This window comes from Rattus rattus, chromosome 2 (assembly GCF_011064425.1).
Source record: "Rattus rattus isolate New Zealand chromosome 2, Rrattus_CSIRO_v1, whole genome shotgun sequence".
Lineage (NCBI taxonomy): Eukaryota > Metazoa > Chordata > Mammalia > Rodentia > Muridae > Rattus > Rattus rattus.
The window spans coordinates 92,488,122-92,515,325 of NC_046155.1; the positions used below are offsets into that span (position 1 = coordinate 92,488,122).

At 47.3% G+C, this 27,204-nt stretch overlaps 1 protein-coding gene and 1 pseudogene across 2 annotated transcripts in view; both read right to left on the reverse strand.

Moving 5' to 3' along the window:
- The window catches only part of Tub (TUB bipartite transcription factor), a 78,485-nt gene that overhangs the window by 35,899 nt on the left and 15,382 nt on the right, over window positions 1–27,204 (reverse strand). The gene's annotated exons all lie outside the window — the stretch shown is intronic.
- Window positions 16,555–16,700, reverse strand: LOC116895069 (annotated as a pseudogene).

Genomic DNA, 27,204 nt, shown 5'->3' on the forward strand with positions numbered 1-27,204 from the left:
CGAGCCCAACAAGAAGGTATGGTGGGAGGAACAGGCCGAGGACTCAAGACGATAAAGTTCAGTGAATGTGGGAGGCAAGGAAGAGAGCACTGGGATGGGTGTTGGAGCGAGCCTTTTGGGCAGGGATGCATAGAAGGAAAAGGACCTTAAGAAGTATTTAGGGCTAAGGAAGTCGGCCGTGTGTGTGTGTGTGTGTGTGTGTGTGTGTGTGTGTGTGTGCGCTTGTGTACGTGCGGGCGTGTGCACAGATGGCACATGTCATGACACATGTGTGGAAGTCAGAGGACGACCTTGGATATCGGTCTTTGCCCTTTCCCCTGTCTGAGACAGTGTCACTCTTTTGTTGTTTGTTGCTGTGGACATCAAGGTAGCTGGTACGTGAGCTTCAGGGATTTTACCTCTGCCTCCAATCTTGCTATAAATGCCTGGATTATGACCTGTGCCAAATGGACTTGGCTTTACATGGGTTCTGGAGATTTGAACTCAAGTCTTCACTCTTGCATGACAAGTGTTTTATCCACTGAGCCATCTTCCCAACCTTTGAATCTCTTAATAGTGGGAAATGATAGGGGTTTGCTAGTGCTTGGGAAATGACACGATCTGAAGCTAGGCATGACGGTGCATGCGTGCAGCCCCAGCACTCAAGGGGCTGAGAAAGGAAGAGAAGGAAGAGTGCTGTGAGTCTGGGTCATCCTGGGCTGCATAGCGAGGCATTGTCCCAAATAAACAGAAAGAAGGAAAGAAAAAGAGAAACAAACGGAACTTTTTTGCTAAAGACACCATAAGCAAAGTAATGTTATCACTGAGCTGAAAGCGTCCTCCCTGCCGGCTAGCCTTCAGTGCCAGAGGTTGCCATAGAGGTAGTTGAGGCAAAAAGTCAGCACTGACCTTCCCCAGCTTTAGACCTCATGTGCCACCACACCAACATGTCACATACAGAGTGCTCATGGCGCAATAGTGGCGTGAGCATTGGAGGAAGTGACCAACTCCTCTCTGATGAAATCTGAGGCCTGCTTTGTAGCAGGGAGCTCAGGCCCAGTATAGAGGCCTGGTCAAAGGTTCGCTGCTGAGGTAAACTCTACTACTTTTGTGCTCTTAATTGAACATATCAAACTGTCTCTTAAATATTTTTGTTTATACTCATAGACCAGTGTTGTCCTTGGCCTTGATCAAAGAAGTGTCTCTTTGCAGCAAATAGTGGTTAAGACAGATTCAAGGCTGGTCGAGGTGTAGAAAACAAATGCTTGTTGAGTACTCAGCATTAACCAGGATCCCCATAGCAGCCTCTCCAAGGCTAAGAGATACTGTGGAAAGAGGGAGCAGGGAGCAGGAGGAGCTAACTGTGGAAAGCAGGCCTGTAAAATACTGTCTTTTGAGCGTAAGATAGCCATGACATTAGGGAACTCACAACAGCTGTGCGCAGACCCCACACAAAACTGAAGCAGTAAATATTCAGTCATAGATAGGAGAGGGGTCCACTGCGCCCCCTGCCCCTCACCAGGGGAGCTAACACAACCGAGGGCTGCTGTAGATGAAGAAGTCACTATCCACAGCGATGTGGCCACTGAAGTTATCCACACTCCAGTGGATACCACAACGCCCATGCTCTTACAGGAAGGAGGCCCTGGTTAGGCCAGAGAGTCACAAAGTAAAAGAGGGAAAGCCAAGAAAGTGGGTTGGAGAGTTGGTGGTAGGCATGGGAGGAGGATAAGAGAGGAGGTATGAGTGTGATCAGAAGTTATTACATGCGCGCGAGGACCTGCCAGAGAATAAATTAAACTGCCGTAAGAAAAATTAATGACATAATGAAAAACCAAAGGGGAAGAGAAATGCAGTGATCTGAAGGGAGATCCCAGGAAGCCATCGGAGCAGCTCTGAGAGAAGCAGAGACACCTGTGAGCTTTGCTGGGGGGCGGGCACTTGAGGTGCCCAGGACTCCAGGCGGGAGGGCATGTCCTTTGGAGACAGCTGCTGCAGCCCGGCTGCCTGGTTTGGTCTCCTAACCATGGCTCCCGCACTGACTCACTCTGTCACCTTAAATCATTTCTCATCTGTAGACGACTGCAATTATTTCTTAGGGCATATCAAGGGGTTATGGGATGTGATGAATGAAAGTCATTAGATGAGACTTGCATGTCTGTCAGACTCCAAATCAGACACTCCGAAGTCTATGGTTTGTAGGGCAATGGAAGTATCTAGAGCCACAGAAACATCCTACTGTGTGCCTGCCTGGTTTTAGGTGCTTTCCATCACAGGTGCCAACCCACATACAGCTCTACTTTTTCGAGAATGAAGCCAAGAGTCCACATTTTGCTAGGCGTTTGCTCCTTCCTATGCGGTATATCCACCCAGCTAAATTCACTGGCCCCCCCAGGCTAGACTGCCCCAGAAGCTCGTCTGTTCTGTGCTTGCTTGGGGCCTCCCCAAGAGCACGCTGCCCCTTCCTGTGTTTCATGTTCACTCCCCTACTTCATGCTCACAGTTTTGTCCTTGTTTTCTTCTTTTGCCTAAGATGGACGCTGACCTGGGCTTTCGGTCAGGCCCAACCTTCCTTTAGGCAAAAGAAAGAGAACTGGTATTAACTGATGAGGAAAGCCAGGCGTGGTGGTGCATGCCTATCTATAATACCAGCATTTAAAAAGCTGAGGCAGGAGAAGAGCAAATTTGAAGCCATACTAGGCTATATACCAAGACCCTGCCTCAAAAAAAAAATATATTAACAGATCTGCAGAGTATTTCCGCACACTCATCTCATTTACTCTTCTCAGTTACACATACCTATGTTTTCCAACCAAGGGAGCCGGACCCAGAAACATTACCCAGAAGTCACACCACAGAGTGCAGTGTCAGACTCTATGACCTACATGTCTGCATCAAACCAGTTCTCAACTGTCAGGCTGCCATTCTGAGGCACCAGCCACAACTCTTCTGCCCAGCCCCACCCAAGCCCAGGTTCTATAAGCAACAGGCTAGGAGAGAATGGGAAAAATAATGAGGATTTTCTTTTGCTCAAGGTCCGACATCTGTGAGCCTAAGACATCTGTCACTAAAGCAATATGCAGAGTTTCTCCTTAGTCTGATGTCCATGATCCTACCCTGCCCTCTACAGACAACTCTGCCCATTTCGGTGGTGGCTGGGAACGTTGATCTGGTGGCTAGCTTCCACCATTTCTTATAGGCTGGGCCCCACTGTCTACATATGCTGACGCTTATCCTCCCCTGCTCCCACCATATTGCCTCAAATTGGAGGAGCCCCAGCACTGGTCTTGTAAGGTCCCTTGTTCACACACATCATTTTACTGCTCCTCTCTGCCTCAAATACCCTCGAGGATCTTCATCTGTCTACTCGATCTCAAAACTGCTGAGTCCCATCAAGCCAGGATTTAAGCTGTCATCTCTCATACTCTGCTAGTTCCTCCCACTCTACCTGCCATGTCTGCCCTGACTTCTCTCCTCCCTCATCTGGCCTGTCTGTCCTGATGATATTCCAGGAAGCCCCCACTGCCTGCAGCATTGTGCCATGCATCCATCCCCAGGTACCGGGTCCTTCTGTCTCATTGTTTTGAGCCAAATTGTCTCTGATGAGCCGTCCCTGCCATTACCTGAGGGTAATATTGGGCTCTTAATTAGACCAGTTTTTCCTAATCCTCTTACCTACAATTCTCATAGTCCTTAACCAAGACATCAGGGCTCAGACCCCCAACCAATGCTATGACCTTACCCAGACTGTTTTCTCTGCCCAATGTCAGAGTCAATGATTTGACAAGCACTGGCTATACTCTTGGTACTGACACATGATGGCCATTAGCAAGGGTAGACAAGTGCACTCCAAGTCTCCACAGACACAGCTGTAAACACAACTTGCATCCAGGAGGCCACAGCTGCGCGAGTGATTTCTGCAGGTCCCAGTGGAGCTCAGGCACGGTCTGCCAAGCTGGGAACAGGCGGAGGGGCATGGCTCTCCACCCTCCCCTTCACGCCAGTCTTCTGCCAGGAACAAGTGGTGCTGTTTGAGAACCACATTCACCGCTTTGTCTCCGTGCGTTTAAAATGTGGTCTCGGAGTGCAGCTTGGCCTTCCATGAGAGGACTGAAGCCCGAATACTAGCCAAGGTCAGCACACTTTGGTTTGGGAATTGGGGTCTCTCCATATGTTGTCCGAGTGAGTTTGATTCTCCAGCCTTAGCATCTTAAGAAGCTGAGACTACAGGGATACACCACCGTGCCCAGTTGGTCCTGATCCAGCTCTTTGACTCAGAACAGATTCCCACCAGGTCAATGCCATAATTGCTACAAGGCAAATGGTACCCATCAGCCTCTCAAAGTCCTCATAATGTCCAACTTTATGTATCCGTACATTAGCACATACATAAATTCTTTACAGCACTGCTCCTAACCAATATGGCAAAAAAGGGGGAAACCCATAAATGAAATTGCTGCCAATACCCCAAAATATGAGGTTTGATATACCGGAGTGCCATAGGGACAGTCATATGTAAATGGTGCCATGGCAAATGGCTTCAATATATCTGAAGAACTGTCTAGTAACGTGTGACAAGAACTATAACATTTTTCATGCCCTTTGACCTAGCAATGCCACTTGGGGGAATGCTTCCCAGTAAAACACTAAGAAAGTAATTTGTACAGAGATATTCATAGCTGTGATATTTATAATAGCAAAACGTTGGAAGGAACCCAAAGGCCTAGCCCTCGGGGATTGACTAAGCAAACTGGGTCGGGTGAACACTTCAGAAGCTCTCCAGCCAGGAGGTGTGGACATGTGCAGTCTCAAGTGGAATGAATGCTCAATGCTAGGCTGTGAGATGGGACATAAGCCAACCCAGCCTGCCTGACTCTAGCTTCTACCAGGGGAGATATATAGCAAATGCGTGCTGCCTTCGGGCTAATTCAGCCAAGCAGTAGCCAGCATGTCAGCTGCAGGGGCTTTAAAGGTCATTAATTTTATCTTTCAGAAAGGTCACTTTGAATTAACTAGGCAACTTACAAAACAGTACTTAAAATGTTGAAAGGAATTCCACCAAGATTTCCCAATGATCCTTGGTAGATTCAACTCCAGGATTCTTCTCCAAACTCTGTCTTGGTTCTGTAAGAGGTTCCAGGCTCATCCCATGACACAAGCAATGTGGGAAGTTGTGTGGTCCTCAGGGTCTTGGGAAAGCCGTGAGGACCACACCTCTGGGAACTCAGTCCCCTGTCTGTGCTGTCCAAACTTCAGCCATGATGGTTTCCTTCAACCATCAGCTCTCTCTCTCCTGAGCCTCAGGAAGAGATTATTGAAGAGCCCCTGGGTCTCTCTCCTATGCAAGAGTTCAACTGACCACAACAACTTCTGGAGCCAGAATAGGAATGCCCCAAACCCAGGGCAGGTGGCCTCCTAGAGGTCTACAGACGCTTTGAAAAGCAGACTCCTGGACTCTGGTAGCAAGACTGGAAATGTGCATTTTAAAAGCTCTTCCAGTGTTTTTTTTTTTTAATGGTGCAAACCATCGTTGGAGAGCCTGGTTGCTGAAGAAGGGTATGAGCCTATTCTGCTGGATTGTTAAGCTCTGAGGGCTCTTAACCTTTGGAGACACCCCAGTCACACAGGTAACACAAGCACTGTACAGGGATGTCTCAGCTAGTGATCTGAAACATGCCTCAGAGAGCACCTTCATAGGCCCAGAGAAAAAGAGCCAGTCTCTGCCTCTGCCAGAGCCCAAGCCTTGGAGTCCCCCACTGCAAGGTCTCTCGTCCATGCCCTTGTCCCACGTGGAGAGTGGGGGCCCTATGACCCCACTCACCCCAGACATACTTACGGAGTCATTTTATAAAGCTGGGTCCTCCTCTCAAACAGCGACCCTCCCCAGGCCCAGGGCCACAACCCGCCCACTGGTGTGGCCTGGGCAGACTCGGTCTCACCGACCCCTGTCTCCAGGACTCTCTTCAGCTTCACATTGGTGCTTGCGTCCCCCGGCCTGTTGTCAGGAAACACCATGAGTCGTCACCCTGTCCCCATCCAACCTCCCTGCTAAGTGAGAGCCAGGGGCGGACTCCTCATGGTCTGGGATATAAAGAACAGGAGAAGGTAAGAAGGGACTGCATGGACAGGGTCTCCCAGGGTTCCTAGACTGATTTTCTGAGCCCTGGAGAAGGTAGGAAGGGACTGCATGGACAGGGTCTCCCAGGGTTCCTAGACTGATTTTCTGAGCCCTGGAGAAGGTAGGAAGGGACTGCATGGACAGGGTCTCCCAGGGTTCCTAGACTGATTTTCTGAGCCCTGTCTGGGGTGCTGATGAAGGTACAGGAAGGAGGCCACTTGGTTCTGAGCCTTCCCTCTAAACCAATCCCAACGGAGCAAGAAAAGAAGGGGGACCTGGAGCTTCCCAAAGTACTACCTTGGAACCTGAAATTTGGAGTCCTAGACATCTGGACCCCCTAGAAAGCAGAACTAAGATGGAATTGCCTTCCAGGCAATAGGATATGACCTGTGGCTGAAAGGACACAAGGCAAGGAACGTGATCCCTTGTCCCTCAAGCTGATCCCCATCTTCCTCCTCCCTCACAGAACCCAGGGAAAGGATAGGGGTCTGCAGCCTGTTCCACATTCTGAGGCCACACCAGAGGACGGAAAGCCAGGTATTGGCTTCTCCGATCCATCATGAGATTTTCCCCATCACCCTCCCGCCACTCAACACAGGTCCTCACATACTGGTCAGGGCCCACCTGGTCTCGTTCTATCAGCAAGGCTTGAAGAAAGCTTCGTGGGGCTGAAGGGGAACCAGGACAGTTTCTGTGGATCCCTCCCACACATGGGCCAGGCCTGAAAACTCAGTTTTGGTTTCCTGTACCAGGAACCTCTGCTGTGCGTTTGCAGAGACAAGGGGGTGGAGGTGTTAAAGCACAGGGAGTCAGATGGGCTGCTTCCGGCGTTCTGCCGCAGTCTGCCTCGAGCACAGGAGTGGGGCGTCCCTGCACAGGGAACGGGGCACTGCACTGATTTATACACTGTGACCCACCAGCCAAGGCAAGAGACGGACTCCTATATCCTAGACAGAGCACAGAGCTGAAAAACTGGGGCTATTACTGCAACCGTGCCATGCTGGAAACGGGCCTGGGGGTTCACACGGCATCGGAAGCCAGGGTAGCTGACTTTTCTGTTTGTGTTTTGCTCCTTCCTCATCTCCATCAGTATCTATGCTAACGGAGATTCACAGACCTGCTCTATGTGACAAATGTCTGGGTGCTTCAGACCCATGGTTTCCGGCTGGTGTACGCCCTTTCATAGCCAGAACAAAAGAAAACGATCATCGGACAGCTCTGCATGAAGCTGGGGGTGGGGCAGCAGTGGATGTTCCACACCTCCTTCTCCCGCACAACACCTCCTTAGAGATTCCTCCTGAGGACCCTTGGGGCTCCAAATGTCACCTGAATGTCATTGGTCCCATCCAACCTTATTTTCAGATGAAGCTGAGGCTCAGAGTAGGTAGAGATTGGCTGAAGGTCACACGACAAGTGGGTAGCAGAGTCAGGACTGGTCTAACCGCTGTGGCCTCCACGCCCTGCTCAAAGGCAGCCATCAGCTTCTCCCAGGGCTCTGAACTCCCCTGACCCTCTCCTCCTATCCATTCTCTGGTTCTTCAGCACGGAGGGCCCTACCGTCCATAATGCATCTCCCAGGAATGAGGTCTATGGGGGCTCCTGAACTGGCCTTGCAGCATTTGGTCTTGAAGCTTCTGAGGCTCTTTGCATCCTGTGATTTCTCTTCTCATCCTTGTGATCTTGCAATCCATGGCTCTCCCCACCTATCCCCTTGCTCTAGTCTACTTCCCAATACACCTGCAACTCCAAAATGTCTCTCAGCCCTTCAGAAACACTCTCAAATCTCAAGGGCCAATCTAACCTTAGGTTTCAGGCCTTCTTCTTCCTGCTCTCTGTCATGCAACCCCTCATCACCCCAGAAAGCTAGATGGCACTGCAAACCAATCTCCCAGAGCTCCCATGTGCTCTCCCCGAGAGTCTTCTATGGGCCTCCTTCCCCCTGTGTGAGAGCTGCCACTTGGGTATAGGGCTCACATGCCTCAGCCTCCTTCCACCTCGACTTGGTTCTACCTGCTCCAGGGACATTGGCTTTGAAGAAAAATCAGTCTAAACATATCACTTGTTGGTGAGGCTCCTCTCTCAGCCACGGACCCCCCTCAGCCATGGATCCCCTGTGGCTGGTGAGGTCATAGACCCATCCCACCTCCTGCCTCTATTGCTCTCTCTCTCCTCCCGACTGTCCCACCTCAGCTGTGCCCCAGCTTTTCAAATGCCCAACTCAGATCTCAGAGTCCCCTCGGTCTCCACCCCTAGCCTATAATCCATGTTCCTGAGCACTACCCCGCCTGGACCCTGGAGAGAGGATGGATACCTTTTCAATTTGGATCCCAGGGGTGTTTTGCTCTTAATATAAAATGCATACACTGGCTCCATCAAGCCGGAGACTCCTATCACCCCGCCCCCACTGCATCAGCTGGGTCTTCTTCTGCCTGCATACTCTGAAGGGAGAAACAGGCAGTAACCTGGTATCTCCTGCCGGGCTGTGAGCCCTCTGCAGGCACTGAGCCTGTCTTCTCCTATATGTAACTCCCACCTGGTGCCTGGTCCCATGACTGGGATCCCCAAGCGAGCCCCTCCTCTTATGACTAGAAGGTGGCCACTGCTGATTCAGTGACCGGTCACAGCTTGGCACTGGTACCTGCCTCCCCAATCCCCTTCACTCTATCTGTTCTGCATAAAGGAGGCATGTAGAGGGTGAGGCTAATGCCAGGCTAATAAAGTGCTACAGGACAACTTCAAATAGTGACACTTACTGTCCAGCTCGTCAGAAAGTGTTTACATGCATGCACGCATAAGGAACATACTTTGCTGACATAAATGATGGGCAGTGGACAGTTTATAAATACGGATTAAAAACCCAATTCTTAGGAGAGCAAGATGGCTCCGTGGATAAGGGTACTTGCCAGCAAGCCTGATGACAAGTGCTTAAGTCCCAGAACTCCCATGATTTTAGAAGAGAACTCACTCCTGCAAGTTGTCCTTTGACCTCCAGATACATACCACACACACACACACACACACACACACACACACACACACACACACACACACACACATGCACATGCATACACACAAACGGGGGAGGGGGATAGGGGAGCTGTGGAGGGAGAAACCCCATACTCTTTGCTGTTATCCCATACAGCCAGACAATTAATTGTCCCATAAATCAATGTGTTTGTGGATTCACCTCATTTTTACCGTGCTGATCTGTGGCTGAAATGATAAATGGATTTAGTTCTAACTCAAATGCTGCTTGATCTTTTCACTTAGTTTAGCAGGCAAGATGAGAGTAAACGGACAAATAGCACACTTTCCCCGAGCTGTGAGTGACTTCCCCGCTGAACCGGCTGACAGCTCCCAGCGCTGCAGTGTTCTCCAGTGCTCAGCATTGCTCATAATGTGGCACTACAAATGTGACAGCACTGTAGAATTTAATCTGCATTGTGACATTCGTCCTCATCACCTTTCTAAGTCTAGACATGCAATAAAAGGACAGGTCCATTCTTTGTGGGAATCTGCTGATTCCTTGCTCTGAAACCTCTCTCCTGCGCTGATCTGCAACACGCTGAGGCCCAAGGTTAGGAAGAGATACTGAGCAACGCATCCTAGCAGCAAGGCCATCACCCAGCACAGCAGGCTTGGCCCTGAGAGCACAGATGGAGCTAAAACAAGGAGGGAGCAGAGTGTGTGTATTTGTTTGACTTTTAATCATAATTTCATTTTTAAGTTTATACAGTTTCAAAGTCTTAGCAATATCTAGGTCTAACAGCCTTGCACTTTCCTTTATTGTATACAAAAGCCTTTTAAAAATAAAATAAATACAAAAGTAAGGCTAGGTGTGGTAGAATGCACCTTTAATAAATCCCAGCACGTGAGAGGCAGAGGCAGGTGTCTGTCTACATAGTGAGATCCAGGCCAGCCAGGACCCCGCAGTGAGACCCCGTACAAGTGAGAGAATGCTTTCCTCTACTGTGCAAATGAATCCTACTTGTCAATATGAACCGACTTTAGTACACCGACCCTGAAGAACTGAATGTAACTCACTCTCCCGCATGGACAGTCCTCTCCACTCACCCTCCAGCACCCGGGGGGGTTAGCTGCTACAGTGCACACCGTGTGCATGCATGGGGCTGTCACACGGAACTCTATTAATATGGACAACTAATGTGTGCTATTTTAAAAAAGTCAAACAGACCCTTCCGTGTCACTCGGGTCAGGCTCAGGTTCCTCAACTTTAAGAGGAAATACATGCACCTTGTGAGATAGAAGGAGGCCATCACTTATAACTTACACACACACACACACACACACACTATACTATACCACACACACACACACACACACACACACACTATACTATAACACACACACACACTATACTATAACACACACACACACTATACTATAACACACACACACACACTATACTATACCACACACACACACACACACACACACACACACACACACACACACACGTTTTCCTGTCTGTGCCTCCTCCCTCCTTCCCCAACCCTACCACATTACAGGGGATATAGCATGCAGCATGTATTTTTGGTGCATACACACGTCTGATGCTCTCAATATACATCATACACAACAGCGTGCTGTGCTTCGTATACCCAGCAGAGAAAACTGACTTGCAGACAGTGGTCTCCCACATACCACCTTCATCATTCCAAGTCTTCCTAATATACATAGACAAAATTACATACTCCAAATAAACATGCCAAGTACCTGTAACTTACAGGCTTAACAGACACATATCACCCACTAAATAATTTCACCTTCCCAGATAGTCTGCATGTGTGCACAATGCTTCCTACTCCCAGCACATATAACACACATACATGCTTATACCTACTTCTGTTTCTCCACACACACATACATATCCCAGGCATCTATGTAAGCCACCCTTACTCTGAATCCATACTTCGGGTCTTCCTGTTCCAGGATGGGATTTCCCTCTGCCAGCCCTCTGAGACTATACTCTGTATCAAGGAACAGTGAGGGGGAACCCTTACAACTGATGGTAGGTAAAGTGGGATACACTTCCATGGAGGTCAGGCCTGGGCCTAAGACGCACGGTAACTACAGAAGACTTGGAAAGGGATTGAATAAGGATTCCTGGGTGATCAAACACCTTTCTTTGCTTCAGATCCAAACTCAGACACCACAGGTGGCTCCTGTAGCCCTCTTCTCTTCAGCACTGTTTCCTTGGAGAAAGAAGTCATCTGTAACCGAAAGCTTTCCCACAAGAAAGCCCTGGGTGGGGTGAGTGCCTTGCTCAGCCAGCAGTGAATGCTGAGTTTAGCCCTCCTGCTCACCGGAGGCTTGAAATCCTGTAGGGAAGAGCCTGCTGGGGAAGAGCGGAGGCCTTGCTCTCACAAGCCTAGTAGGTGTCCTTACCCTTCAGCTCAGCAAACCGTGACATACCCCGTCCTTTTCTGACCCAGTCCTCTGCTCTGCTTAAGGTCAGGCCCTATTAAGACATCATCTGAGACCATCATCCTGTCCTCTTGACCTGTCTTTGCCTGCCCCAGTGCCAGAACCCCTCCATGGTAGTAGGAAGTCTCTCTTTGTTCCCATAGCCTAGTATCTGGCCTGGGTAGGGGTCTTTCCTGAGCCACTCCTTATCTAACAAAGGAGACAGTTTAGAGTAGATGCTCGCTGGGTCCTGAGCCGTGACAGAGAGACGCCAGCATATCTACTGGAATGGTTCAAGACCACTCTAATGTAGCCTCCAACTAGGCTGTGATGAGCACAGGGCCACCTCTCCACATCAACCCTTCCTGCACGGCTGACAGCAGCAACATGAAATGTGCCTAAGGCCTTAGATGATGATATTGGCTTCCCTTTTTAAAGTCCTTTCTCTTTTCTTTTATCCTCTATGCACATGTGTTTGCTCACACACATGCACACACACAGACACACACAGTCACACACACACACACACACACACACACACACACACACACACACGAGAGGGGGGAGGGAGAGGGAGAGAGAGAAAAAGAAAAAGAGAGAGAGAAAACTAGCTCCCCCTTACCCCAGCCTGTCATCTATGTACTCTACATCCTGCTGCTCCAAAAACAAATACTTATTTCAGATTGCCATAGCAACAATAGCTTCCCTGAGTCTAGCCTTGGGGGTTTTTAGTAGACATAAGCTCAGAATCTGGGCCTAGGTTCCAAGCTTGGAATGGTCAAGACTCATCTTAGGGCACAGAACACAGCCCCAACTCTTTGGTCACAGTGAAGACCCAGTGAGGATGAGGTCTCCTCACCTTGTAGCTCATACACTAGGATTCTAGGTCAAGGTTGCCTCTCTTTAGATTTCTAAATCGAACCACAATTAGCAAGAAGATTCTCCTTGCCTACAGGACTTCTACCTCACCTTTTAACAGCTTGTTTATAATAACAGAAAGCAAGTCACACAAGCGCCAAGGCTCGGTGGAATAGCCCTGCCATTCCCTTAGCCAGGTACGTGTAAGGTGTGCTTTCCAGTGGTGTTCACACAGACAGGTGCACCCATGTTGGGGTGATCCTTTGAACACTGTGTGAAGGTGTATCTGTCCTTCCTCATCTGCTTCAGACATTCTCTGATTGGCTTTAACAAAGAGCTGATGGCCGATAGCTAGGTAGAATAGGGAAGGTGGGACTTCCAGGCAGTAAGAGGGTCTCTGGGAAAGGAATTTAGAGGCAGGAGATTTGCCAGCTAGAGGTGGAGGAAGTCGAACATACCAGGACTTAGTGAGTGGTAATGGACCACGTGGCAAACAAGGAGTAGAATGGGTTAATAAGTTACCCAAGATAGTTGGGAAACAGCCTAAGCTAAGGCCCAAGCTTCCATAAATAAATTTAAGTCTCTTATGTCATTATTTGGGATCCAGCAGGACAGGGACAGTACAGTTGTACCCATGCATGTGCACAAAGGTATGAGGCATTATATGCATGTACACAATGTACACACAAGGCAGAGATAGCTTTAGATATTAGTCGTGTATACATGCTGGCATAGTTACTGAGGGACATAGATGAATGTGTATACATGGAATGCCAGATGTGCACACAGAGACACATGCTTTACACAGGAAGGCACAGGGTTACAGATCAATATATGCATCCCAGTTTGTGAGTTACAGATGGGGTAGTCTTCATAACTACTCCCTGCTTCACATGCATACACATACACATGTCCACACATGCACGCACGCACACACACATGCCACACACACGCATGCATACACACATGCACATACATGCACACACACATGCACAAATGCGCACACACACACACACACACACACACACCTTATATCTGCTTAGACCGATGGAAGGGCATGTGGAATGTCATCAAAAAACTGGAAGCCCCCAGAAAAGAATTTCTGAACAGAAAGAGTTGGAGCATATCTGAACATCTGCTAGGCTTTGAAACTGGCATCTCAATAAAATGAACTTCTATAAATGTCTAAGTCTTTATGATGGCTATGGCTGTCACCACAGTGATCATTAAGTATATGTGTGTCTTGCATTGTAAGATCTGTTTTTTCACAAAGAAAAATAGGTAAATCTCTAAACTTCATATGCTATACAATGAGTTAGGCCAGCCTAGGCTACACTGTGAGATCCTGGGGAAAGGGGCAGGGAGAGAAGAACAGATAGAGACAGAAAGACAGACAGACAGACAGATGGACGAACCCTCCCTCATACACATGTGGCGGGGATGGATGTAAACCAAGAACAGCATTCTATTCACTGGTCAAGACAAAGTATCTTAGATACAACTAAACATTGTCCTGTTAGGTCTAGCCAGTGCAACACTTTGTGGGGTATTTTCATGTAATTCAAAAGAAGATAAACTGATTATTCTTTACATAAGTCTCCAAAGCCATTAAAACTGACAGACAATCCAGTGACGTTGATAGCCAGCCGTAGGATAGCTCTTCATAAATGATTGCTTCCCCCACATAGCAGAAACATCTAGTTAAAATAAAACAAGAGAGACTACATTCAAATGACCTTTAAGAATAGCTATAAAACTTCACATAAAATGCCTTAGTTGTGTGTGAAAACAATGAAAAAAATCTTACTAACACCCCGCCTGTCACTTGCACAAACAGCCTAGTTGACAGCCAACGCCTCCTTCCCCCACCTGCCATTGGAACTTCATTGTTCTAGTAACAACTGTGGTTTTTCCAACCAATGGATTTACTGCAATGTTCATCTGGAAGAGTAAGCTAATTTTCCAAGACAACCCAAGAAATCTGTGAAAGTACAGCATGAAGGCCCTGGCCATCAAACTACACTGTGCACTTCCCACCTTCTTCATGCACAACGCAAACCGGTGCACCAAGTGGAAACACCAACATGAGAATGACCGGCTGCAGCAACGTCGTAGAGAGACAGGCCGCGTACAAAGTATACAGGTATGTGTGTGTGTGTGTGTGTGTGTGTGTGTGTGTGTGTGTGTGTGTACATACACATATATACAAGTATATAAATGGCTCAGGACACAGATGGTCTTTCAAACATACTCGCGGAATTTGGCTATTTAGCAAATGGTTTGGAGAACAATTTGCCACCACTGGGGAGAACAAAAGCCTGTCCCTACTTCCTACACACTGACACGAATAACAGGTGGATTAAAACTTCATTTACAAAGGAAATAGACAGGAAGGCAAAAGCATCAGAGGACACACTTTCCATCATCTTCAGGGAGCCAGATATCCTGAAATTAGAAACACTAAATCCAGAGGCCGTGTTTTGTAAGGGAAAAACAAATAGAGTTTTTAATAGGTTAAAATTTTAAAAATCCTGTCTTGTAGGTTATGAACACTCCAACTGAGTATATGCAAATTTGGTAGCTATGCTGTGAGGGAGCCATTTCCTGTCTTCAGGGAGAGTCGATGGATAACCTTCTGGAAGCTAGTATGAGAAAATAAACTCTGTCAAAGACCTTTAAAGACGTTCGCTCTTTGTGAACCATTAGTTTTCTTTCTCTGAAGGCATTCTAAGAAAATAACCACAAAAGCATGGGCATTTATAGACTACATCCATCACAGATTTAGGAATTATGGGAAATAACCAAATAAGGGGATGCTTACATTCGATAAATCCGTAAAACCATCACATGACCATTAAAATAATACTCCTGGAGAATATATTACATGAAAACTTTATATGGCAAAACCTTTTCACTAGACTGTATGCACACACAAACGAAACTTCCCACTTACAAACTCAGACAGCATATTCTTAGTGATAATGTCCAAGATATTCCACTGACAAGTTTAAAATGGAAACTAATCACCATCGACAAGCTTCACCTCCGAGTGCCGGGAGTACAGGGAGTTTAAGTTGCTGTTAGACCACTGTGATGTCTGTGCTGAAGCTAAGGCTCAGAGACTTAAGCCTTGAAGCCACAGATCTGAGCACAAAGCAAGACTCTGCACTCTGGTGTACACACATACACATATTAAATAAAAAATCTGAACTACCTGCACACTAGGGTGAACATCTGAGAGGGAAGTGCAGTGGAGAAGGCACAAATGTTATCTCCACACCTCGCCTGTGCATCTCTTCTATTTGTTCCCAAGTTTTGACCTTTATAATAAACTGGTAAGAAAAAAAAAAGCAGCTTTCCTGGGCTCCGCCAAGTTTTCTGGCAAATTACCAGAGGATAATGGGAGTGTCCAAATTATAGCTTAGCTGGTTGGTAGGCAACTGGGGACTTCTTAGCCTGTGAGATGGGAACAGCATTGTGGGACTGAGGTCTTAACCTGTGGGGAACAAACTGACCCCAGGTAACAGCAGAGCTGAACTGTAAGACATTTGGTTGACATCCAGAGAGTTGTCAAAGCGGTTGGTGTAGGAAAACAAACAAATACATTTGAAAAAAATCTAACCAACGAACAAGTAAAACCAAACTAAAAACAAAGGAAAAACCCTTAAGACATTTGACACTCGTGTTGAGGGTAAACATGACAGAGTAGAAGCACACTGGTGAGACGGGGGCCAAATCCAGGAAAGATGATAAAAACACTTCTGCGAATTTACTCACGTAAACAAAGTCAGGGAAACTGCAAACACGGCAGGGGAATGGCATCTATACTCAGTACCTAAAGTGTGCTGCTGGTGTTGATACTCCAAAGAAAAGGTTACTGAATTCAAAACCACAGATAGACATAGTCCAAAGCAGGGTCAGTCATACTGCTCACACCTTCAGTTCCATTCCTAGGGAGGTGGGACAGAAAGATCTCAAGTTTGAGGCCCGCCTGGTCTGCACGGATGCCTTTTCTCAAAAAGAAAATATAATTAGTATATATATATATATCATATGTATATGTATATATGTTATATATATAATATGTGTGTGTGTGTGCACGCGCACACACGCAAAAATAAACAGAAAAAACCGACAGTATCAGTGAAAATCACTTAAAAAAACTTAGCAACTTGAATCTAGTAACATCAAGATTATACATCTTGACTACCTGGAAGTTATTCCAGGGATGTAAATTGACTTATCTTGCAAAAATCAATTAACAGAAACTGCAGTATAAATACTACACTTGATCTTAGCCAAAAGACCGAGAAGCGATGCAGTATAAATACAATGAAGAGTAAAGCCCACATTATCACTTCAGGAGATACGAAACAAAAGCACCCCACCAAATTTAATACCTTTTCATGATAAAGGGCCATTCAACAAAGTAGGAACAGAAAGGACATTCCTTCTAATAATTTACAAGGAAACTGTATGAAAAAACCTGCATCTAAGAGAAGATACTGAAGGTGAAAAAAAACAAAGATGCCCCCAGAGATTAAGACAAAGATACCCACCCCCTTGAGGTTCTACCCAGGATGCGTAGGGAAAAGGTGAAAGAGAAGGTGCCCAGCCTAGAGAGGAGGAAGGAGAGCTGTCTTCTCCTTGTACATGACACGACACTGTTTTAAGAAAATTGATTGTGTCCTCTAAAATACTCTAGAATTGATAAACAATTACAGAACTATCTCAGGACACAAGATCAACATAGGAAATTAGTTTTATTCTTACACACATTCAATAAACAACCTAAAATGAAACAATGTAATTTATCAGCATCGAAAAATAGAATACCAAGAAATCATTTTTAAAAAGAAGCTCAATGCTGTACATTGAAAACTACAAACTTGGGCAGGGGAGATGGCTTAGTATATAATTCAGTTTGCTGTGCAAGCATGAGGACATGAGTTCAAATCCCTAGCACCATTATAAAGGTAAGGCCGTGCATATGCCTGTAACCCTAGGGCTATGAAAGGCAGAGACAGGAAGGCTCACTGGGGTCCACTAACTGCCATCTTGGCTGCAGGTTCAGTGAGAGACTCTAGCGCAAAGTGATAAAGTAGAAAACAATATAGAAGGATATTTATCCTCCTCCTCTGTGCAGCTGCTCACACGTGTATGACACATATAAACACACACACACACACACACACACACACACACACACACACACACACACACACACCTCCCTCTCACACACACACACCAAGAATAAATTAAGAAAAAATTAAATTAAGGAATGGGCAGACAAATGTTGTACTAATAGCAAAAAGGTAGGTTGGAATTCAATGATATAAATAACACAATAAACGTAAATGGTCTAAATACCCCAAATAACAGCTACATTTATTAGGCTGGATAAAGAAGGCACAGTTATAGCACTTCAGGTATAAAATTGGTGAGGTTAAAACTAAAAAGCATGGATAAAGATGCCAGGCAAAAATTAATGAAGACTAAGCTGGAGTGATGATAGCAGACTAAGCAGACTTTTAAGCAGCACATTCTGGAATCAACATGGATATCCACACTGATACAAGTGAACTTGTTGAGTGCCCACAGCAATCCCAAATGTTTATAGTCCTAAGAAGGAAACTTCAACATACAGGAAGCAAGAAGTGACCCACCAGAAAATGCAAAAGAAACGAAAGGTTCTTGGGTATGGTGTTGTTCTCAACATGAAATGGAAGCAAAAGTCATTTTCACTAAAAAGACCACTAAAAACAAGGGGAAGGGAGAAAAAAAGACAGAAGTTCTCATATCAGAGATGAAGCAATAATCAGAAAGTTGGACAGCAAACAAGGAATGTAGGGTCACATTCAGCAGAGGAAAAGGGTCCAGAGATGTGGAGTGAGACATCTTGGTTATATCCAGGAGGCAGACAGGATGTAGGAGTGGGGGCAGAAGCCAGGCTAGAATAGATTGAAGGCTCAGCAGGTGAGGTAATGGAGCTGACAGGTCTTGACTTTCACTTTAATAAACAGAGGAAAAGAGCAATGGAACTTTATAAAATTGAGCTCCCAGGAGCCATCTTTTAACTGGGTTACAATGGAAGGTGCCAGGAAAATGGAGTGTGAACACGCACTGGAAGTGTGGGTAGGAAATGAAACAGGGTACTTGGGGTTCCAGGGGACATGAAAAGGGTTATCAGATCTCTGGTGGTGAGGTTAACAGGAAGAGTGACACCTACTCCTCAGTGTGACTGGGACTAGAAGCATTGACTGCCATGGATGCAGAGAAGTTGGAGGTCTAAGACAGAGTGAAGAGAAGTTACCTCCTGATGAGCATTCATCTCTCTTCAAAGTCATGGTCTACTGGCGGCTGAGGATGAGGAAGGAAGTGAAGTATATGAAAGCAAGCAGTGTTCTGTGAGAGCTTTGAAACAGCTGTAGGAGACAGGAGTGCTGGTGGGCACTACTGGAAACTCGGAGACAGCTGTGGGCTCCTGGGAACTAGTACTACGAAAGGCAGGTGATTACCTTCCAAGGATGGTGAATTGCTGTACCAGTCAGCTAGAATATCCACACAGGAGAGGAACAAGAGTTGACTCAGAGTGAACATTTAAACTAAGAGTTCAGGGAGCTGGGGAGATGGCTCAGTAGTTATAACTGACTGCTCTTCCTGAGGACCTGGGTTTAATTTCCAGTACTCACAGCCATTAGTAACTCTAGTTCCATAGGATCTGATGCCCTCTTCAGGCCTCAGTGTGCACCAGGCATGCAAGTGGTACACAGACATGCATGCGTGTCAAACACCCATACACATAGCAGCAGCAGCAACAGCAGCAACAGCAGCAGCAGCAGCAGCAGCAGCAGCAGCAGCAGCAACAACAGCAGCAACAACAGCAACAGCAGCAGCAACAACAACAGCAACAACAGCAACAACAACAACAACAACAATAACAACAACATAGGAGTTTGGAGGCTGGAGGTCTGTAAGAACTGATACAGCGTCAGTGAGGAAGTGAGACTACAAGGAAACTAAGGTTCCAGAGATATATAATAAAAGCGAGTACAGAGCTGGAAGGCGCTGTAGCAGGGTCTGAGAGAAGTTGGAAACGAGGGTGGATATGATCAAAATACATTGTATATACACATGAAACTCTCGAATAATAGATAAATAAAATAAAAATTAAAGATATATTTACTTTATGCATATGAATATTCTGTCTGCACATATGTACATGTATTTCATGCATGTCTCCAGAGGACGGAAGAGGGCACTGGATCCTCTGGAATGGAGTTACAGATGGCTATAAGTCCTCATTTGCCAGGAATGAAACATGGGTCCTCTGCATATTTTTCCATGCCTTTACTTTTAACTTCGGTGATATATATCTGGAATGGTCTTCTTTTAGGCAGTGTATTGTGCTATTTTGAGCCAATTTAGTAAATCTAGCCATTAAGTGGGGGTGTTTAGACCATTTACATTTATTGTTGTTATTAATATCACTGAGTTCCATCTACCCTGTTATTACTAGTCCATTTGCCCATCATGCTCTCTTAAAATCATCATCACCATCATCATTGCATGTAGATCTTAGGTACTTTTATCAAATGATATTGAGATGCTAGTATGAGTGGATGAAATGGACATTCAAGGAGTTAAAGATTAAAATAAAACTTCAAAGGTCATGATATAAATGTCCTATGCTCATGGTATTAGAAACTTCTAGTACAGTGGTAAAACCTAAAATGGAACACTATAGGTCAAGAACCTAATGTCTACAGGTTGCCTGGGGCCCAGGATAGCTAGTGCTGTCACAATGTCATACAAGATAGATATATTCTCTTGCAATGTATGGTCCATAGGTTAAACACCCTGGGTTTAATGTGTGGCTCAAGACAATTCTCCATTGTCTATTGTTGTCCAGAGAAGCCTAAGGGTTGGACGCTCTTTGCTAACTGTTCCTAACCTATAAATATGTGCTCCTATAACACAGTCCCTGCTCCTGAGGCTGCCTAGCTTCTTAACTCCCTGTCTGTCTATGGTCATGCATGTTCATGTAGGACTGGTCATTCATTGTTGGTGAAATGTGGATTCCATTATGAAGTTTAGCCCAACCTGAAGGGATATTGAAAGAGTCAGAGTGGTACTAGTTGCCCTGAATAAAACAGAGATGTAGAAAATTCCAGAACCCAGCTAGCCTAGAAAAATATTATGTTCAAGAATCCTTGATAATTCACCATCAGTTATAGGCATTGACGTCTTATTCAGGGTCTCAAGCTAAGGCAGGATTGCAGTCACAAGATCACCGTCACTCCCAGTAAAACCCATGTCTCTCACATAGTAAATCTTGTTCCCTCATCTTTAGGGTCTAGAAGGAGCCCTGGGTAGAGAGCCTGGGTTCCAGTTCTGACTCTCCATGAACTTGCAGTGTGACCTTGCCCCAAAGTCCCAGTTTTTCCTGTTAAATAACGGGTTGGATATAGGATCTCAAAGACACCAGCAGGTCTACGATCTATAGTGTGTTAGATGCAGGAAGAAGACTTGTTAGCTTGCGTCACACAAAATACAGGAGCTGCAGAAAACAAATGAGCCGAGTCCTGCAGGCTGCATCAGACACCATAGCAAAGCCATCCCTTTGCACCCTTGCCTGTCTTTCCTCCCTAAGAGCCTACAGGCCAGGTTCAAAGGACACCCTTCTCTTGAGATCTTCTCTGGGCTACCCACTATGAGGCTGTGTGGATGGGAGGTCTCTGCCACAGGATCATACCTGAGATCCCAGGTTTTGTACAGAATGTCTCTTTAGTGTATTATTGCCATGTAGTCTAACAGTGTTCTATGACCAACATCAATGGGAGGCAAAAGAGAGCCTCAGGTACCCCCATTTCTCTAGGTTTGTTCCTTGGAAGAACAAGCAGATTCCTCAGGTACATGGTTCACCTGGAAGGCCCTCCAGCTGGGGAGGGAATCCTATCCTTTTGCTTAGTTTGTACAGAGCTCAGCTCTCTCCTTTGCAGGTAGTTATTTCTGACCACCCTTCTGGCTAAGAAATGAATCCTAGGGATCCCAGCACCAGTAAGCTACAAATGATGCGCCGATCAGGAGTCGTGGGCAAGACTTGTCTCCTGTTCGCAAAGGATAGGTGTAGAGAGGCCAGCCTGGGGTAGGGGGCCATGCATGTGAACAGTGAAGAATGGGAGCTTTGGCATCATGGTCCAGTCAGTGGTGGCTACAATGCTGGTGACAACTCATCCCTGGGGAGGTCTAGTTGAGAGCTACAGGGAAAGCTGGTAAACGGCTAGGCCTCTGGGTCTTTCACCAGTGCTACCTGGATGGACAGGGGGCAAAACGACCACAGAAGATCTGACAGGAACAAATGAAGCTCACGATAGCCAAAGTGATATAGACTTTACCTAGTGGCCACACTCTTCCCTAAACTCCAGCTCACACAGTACACATACCACAGCATGATCAGTGAGCCACCCATACCTTCCCACCTCCCCACACAGTCTCCTGTGGATGGCCTTCTCCAGAGCCAGCTCTCCCTCCTCCCCAGTCAGCTCACCCAGCGATTTCCCTTCCTTCCTTCCAGTACTTCCTCCGGGACGTTCTCCTGAGAAGGAAAAGCACAGGTGACTCTCCACGCCCTTGCCGGCTCGGGGAATTATTCCCAGTTGCTGCCTGGCCACGCCGTGGTCACCCAAGGCCTCCTTTAGTGTCCGGGTTTCAGTAGTCTCAGGGAGTAGATTACGTGACGGATCAGGTGAAGGTATTTCTACGGGGTTGCTCGCTCTGTGGGCAGTGACTGGCTGCCAGTGAAGCTGGGCTAGGGTGATGGAGAACAGGCAGAAGCTGGATAGAGGAGCCCAGCAGGAGAGAGAGAAGGCACGACACGGAGCGACCTGAAGGTTTAGGCACAGGGCAGTTGGTCCTCACTTGAGGTGTGGAGAATCCCTGAGGTGCTGGGCACACCCTACAGCATGGACCTCCTTGATGGCATGTTTAGAGACTACTGGGCTTTGTGGTAAGAGTCTGGGGGACCCCATGTGTTAAGGGAGACACATCTAGGAAGAAGGGGAGAACTCAGAACTCTTAAGGAGTGAAGGGGTAGGGGGCAGTGATTAGAATGTAAAAAAAACTAATGTGAGGCCAGCGAGTGGTGGGTGAAACTGACAGTGGGTGGAGCTCACACAGGGGCAGGTCCATGGGCCAAGTGCAGGGTGTTCAAGTGCTTACCTATCTCTTCGGTGGCCCCGTTTCAGGGGCCCGGGTCTCCTGTTCTGCTTTGAATGCCGAGATCCCATGGGCCGGGGAGTGCCTCCTGGGAACAAAATTCTTGTCTGGGCGAAGGAGTGCAAACCCAGAGAGAAAGAAAAGATATCCTGGTCCCATGACAGTCAGAGAATGGAGTGAATTTGGGGGATGGTCCTGGCATCAGACTATACACAAAGCCCTGGAGTCTGTTGACGATTGTGTCTTCCTTCATCACCAAGGCAACAGTGAAGCTAACAATTACGAACAGTGGTTAATCGGGACACAGAAACCCTCTGTCTCCTCTCCTTTCTAAGCTCTTCGAGATCAGACTAAATTTTCAAGGTCTCAGGGCTATGTCACATAGGGATAGCCAACTGCTGGTCTCCATGGCAACAGAGAAGCCATATATCCCTGTGTCTGTAGGTTACTATGGCAAACCAGGCTGCACCAAGTGCACTGGAGTAAAAGACCTCATGTGGAAGGTCCACAGGCAGATGGCACGGGCACTGCTGCCCTCTCTGTGGGCAGACTCCGGGGTGGGAGTACACACAGCGTGCCTTTCAGAAGCCACTGAGAACCAGAGTCTTCAGTCTCTTGTTTCCTCGCTCCTTCGGAAGTACACACAGCAGAGCACACGTCCTCACACGGCTTCACGTCCACTAACCCCTACACTGAGAACACCTGAGCCTACAGGCTGCAGGTCTCTCCCTATCTCTAAACCCTTTCCTGCTTTCCAGACCTCGCAGCGGGATGTTGCACAGCACTTCCCACTGGAAGGAGCCCTTGTCGGTCTCCCATGTGCCTAACCATTCGGTCAGGCCACCATAGCACCATCTTGGCTTCCTGCTTTTCTCTATCCATGGCACATTCTGATGCTCTCTACGGAGCATCTCTGAACTCCACCCGCCTCTCCTCAAAACCACTGAATTAGGGTCTCTTCTCCGGTTGACCAGCATCAGGATAATGTCTGTTACCAATTTGCTCCTCTCAACCCCATCCTCCAGTGGCACCTGGGAGGGGTCTGATGCTGATCTGTCTTATCTGTTCAGGTACCCTCCGTGTCCGGCTGAACCCCTCCAACACACCCACTGCCTCAGGACGAATCGCACACCTGTCCAATGTCTCAGATGCTACCGGCAACTCTCCAGCTCCTCCCGGGACACTGCCTCCTGTCGTTCCCTTACCCAACCGCTTCCCTAACTCCCAGCTTCCTTCCTTCCTCCTATTCCCCCTCACCCACCCTGTACATACCACACACTGATTTCCACAAGGGTTAGGAACAATAACTAAGAATTTCTAATATAAGTGTCTGAAACCTATCTTTGGGGGCTAACCTCACATTCGGGGTGAAAAAGTGATCCCTGGGTATGAAGCCAGATGTTGCTGACTCCATGCCAAAGGAACTCTGGAGATCCAGGTCTCTAGTCTCAAAGCAAACAGATAAAGACTTAGAGAAACATGTCCAGGGGAGGGGTGCAAAAAGGGGGACACGTTCTATTAGTTCTCACCCACCCCAGAACAGAAAAGCGTCACAGACGTCAACTGAGGTGACTTCTCACCCACCCCAGGTGTCACAGACAGAATGTGAGGCCAGAAAAGGGAGGAAGGGCCAGAGCCAGCCTCCTGGTACTGCACTGTGTATGGGCACTTTCCAGGTGGGGAGTGTGAATGATACAAATCAGTCCACTAAGGCACCTGCCAGCGCTTCAGCTTTTCCTATTTACCTTCCTCTACCACTGAGCACACAGTGCTTGTACCAGAAAGGGGCAGTTGCATCTCTCATAACCTTCCCCCGATTCCAGATGCTTTCTGTCCTGTCTCGGCAGAATGGAAACTTCTAGTTAGAATAAACAAGCTCTCTGAACCAAGCTCAGACCAGCACTTTTTTCAATTTCTCCCTGGTCCCTTCCTGCCCAGTCCACAGGGTTAAGACAGGAGAAGTAGGCCACACCGAAAGGGTGAACTTATCAACGGAAGTCAGTTCCCTGGAGGGGTGCTTCTCCTCCTCACCTTGAGGCTGCTCTGTAGGTTCAGCTGCTACTGAGGCTTCTGCCCATGACAGCCTGGGGAGGATTAGGGAAGGATGGTCAAAAGGAATCTTGGGGCTAGATATCCACAGACCTCCAGGATCACACCCCAGAGGCTAGGTAAACTGCAGACCTCCCAGGATCACACTTCCCAGGCACAGGGGGTTCCCCTGTCTTTGAGGTGATGGACAGTGGTTCTAAAACCTCACACTTGCATAACTCAGTATCTAGGTCTGTACTCTGCAAAGTCTTCAAGCCCAGGGAAGACCTTTGGTTCTAGTTCTGTCCTCCAGGGTCCCACAGAACTTGTGTCTTTGAGCTGTTACACTATTCTGCATTTCTTTCTACAGTGGGGAGCGCAGCCCTCTACAGTGGGCACTAGTAACATTTCACAGACAAGCCGAGGCTCAGAAACTTGCTCAGAGTGTGGCAGAGTGGGCTGGCAGGACATGATGCTCTGCTCCTCCATGTAAGGGGCAAGATGACCTTCTACCACCAGGAGGGGCAATGAACCAGCCCTGTAGTACAGCGGATACTCAAGGCAGATCACGGAATACGAAGGCAAGACACAGAGACTTCTATGTGCTCACTTCCCCTCACAGGCATCCTGACACTGAATGGTCAAATGACCCAGGCAATGACAAGGCCAGTCTTAGCATCTTGGTAACACATTGACACTGATCTTTCAGGAATGTTGTTCAGTCCTTAGATGCATTTAGTACACCCTGGCCATGGCAGAGAGAGGGTGTTCTCTAGTGACAGGGGTTCCTCTTTGACAGAGCCCTTCAACAAACAAGACCTACCCTCCGCAGAAGGCTGGTTAGCGTGCATCCATGTGTGCTCCAGTGGTTCACCTCTCTGTCACAATGAGATCCTCACTGTCTTCTGTCAGCCACATGCTGTCCTCTCCCTGGGAGGAATTCAGGCAAGTGTAATTTTCTCTACTTCTGCACACTCACAGGGACACTTTCGTCGCCCTTTAGAGCCCCATGCCAGGGATGCCGAATGCTCACCTGCACTGCCCTGTCTGGACACGCTTACAGGAAGGGCAGAAACCAGCATGGTCTGTCTCCTAGTTACCAGGGCAACCTTCAGACCTTCTCTGAGGTGTCTCAAGGCTGAAGCAGGGTCCAGATGGACGGATTGAGGATGGGCACACAAGGACAGTTACAGAGGTGGGGCAGGAGGGTTTCCCTGGGTCCTTGCTACCCAGGGCCCTCACTCAGAAGAGAAATTGAGCCACTCGACACAAGGTAGTAGACGTGAGTGCTGAAGGAAGCAAGGGTGAGTTCCCAGAGTGAGGGTGGCAAGGCCAGGGCCATGCAGAATTTAAGGACATGCTTAAAAGAAAAACAAAAATACCTCAACTCTACAAAGAAATGTACCACTTAAATAGAAAAAATACAAACATGTCCATGACTAAAGAGTAAAATTTTAAACCACTGTGTATAAATGGTGGAGTTAGGTAAGCAAGGCCAAATCCTGGGCTTTACTTACTTGGAGATGTTTGTGCATTTGTTTTGTTGTGATATTTTAAAACGATTAATTAATATGTGGGTGCACTTGTGCTGCAGCATGCACGCGGAAGCCAGAAGAGCACCCGGGGAGTCATGACTCTTCTCCCACAACACAGGACATTCGGCTCAGGTTATCAGGCTTCAGGCTTCCCAGAAATTTGACCAGCTCAGCTACCTCACTGGGTCTTGATTATTTTTCAGAGATAGTATTAAAATATTAATTTGATGTATTTTTTTTTTGAGATAGAGTCTTACTATCTAGCATGGCCTAACTTGGAACTCACTGTATGTACCAGGTTGGCCTTGAACTTGTGACGATCCTCTTGCATCAGTGAGTGCTGTGATTACAGACATTTGAGTCCCCATGCTTGATTAATGGGCTTTCTCGAGATCCCTTTAATTATGCACTAGAGATAAATGCCTCTCTTCCGTCATCTTTCTGGGGCCTGAAGGAGTGGGGCAGTCTGAGTCTTCTCAGGGGACTCTGACTCTGATGAAAATGTATCAGGTGACAAAGCTACCGACCATCTGCCAGGTGCACAGATTCATCTCAGTTCTGAGTGTACTGCATGTGGATTCACACGACTCTGACATAAAAAGGGCTTCTGGGACAAACAGGTGCCGGCCAGGCACGCACATGGCCCCTTACACACAGGGTGGGAGTGACTCATAAGGTAGCGTCTACTTCCTGCCCTCCCTCAGGTTGGCTGCTAAGAGGAGGGGAGGGGAAACAGGGAGGAGTAATGGGGTGGGCAGGGAAGAGGCTGCAGTCTTTCATGACTTCCCGGGAATGGCAGCTTAGCTGTAATTGCTCGGAGCTGAGAGGCTGTTGATGAATGTTCGTAATAATCAGCCTTCAGATCTGACACCAACTCAGGCTGGGATGTCTGTTTTGAATGGAAATCGAACCCAAACTAGTAATTACCCAGGTGAGCGATGCCAGTCTTCTCCTGGAGCCCTGTTCTAGACAGAGAAATGGCACCTGAATGTCAACTCTTTCCTGGGGCCACTCTCAAGAGAACAAGCTGGCCCGAACTCT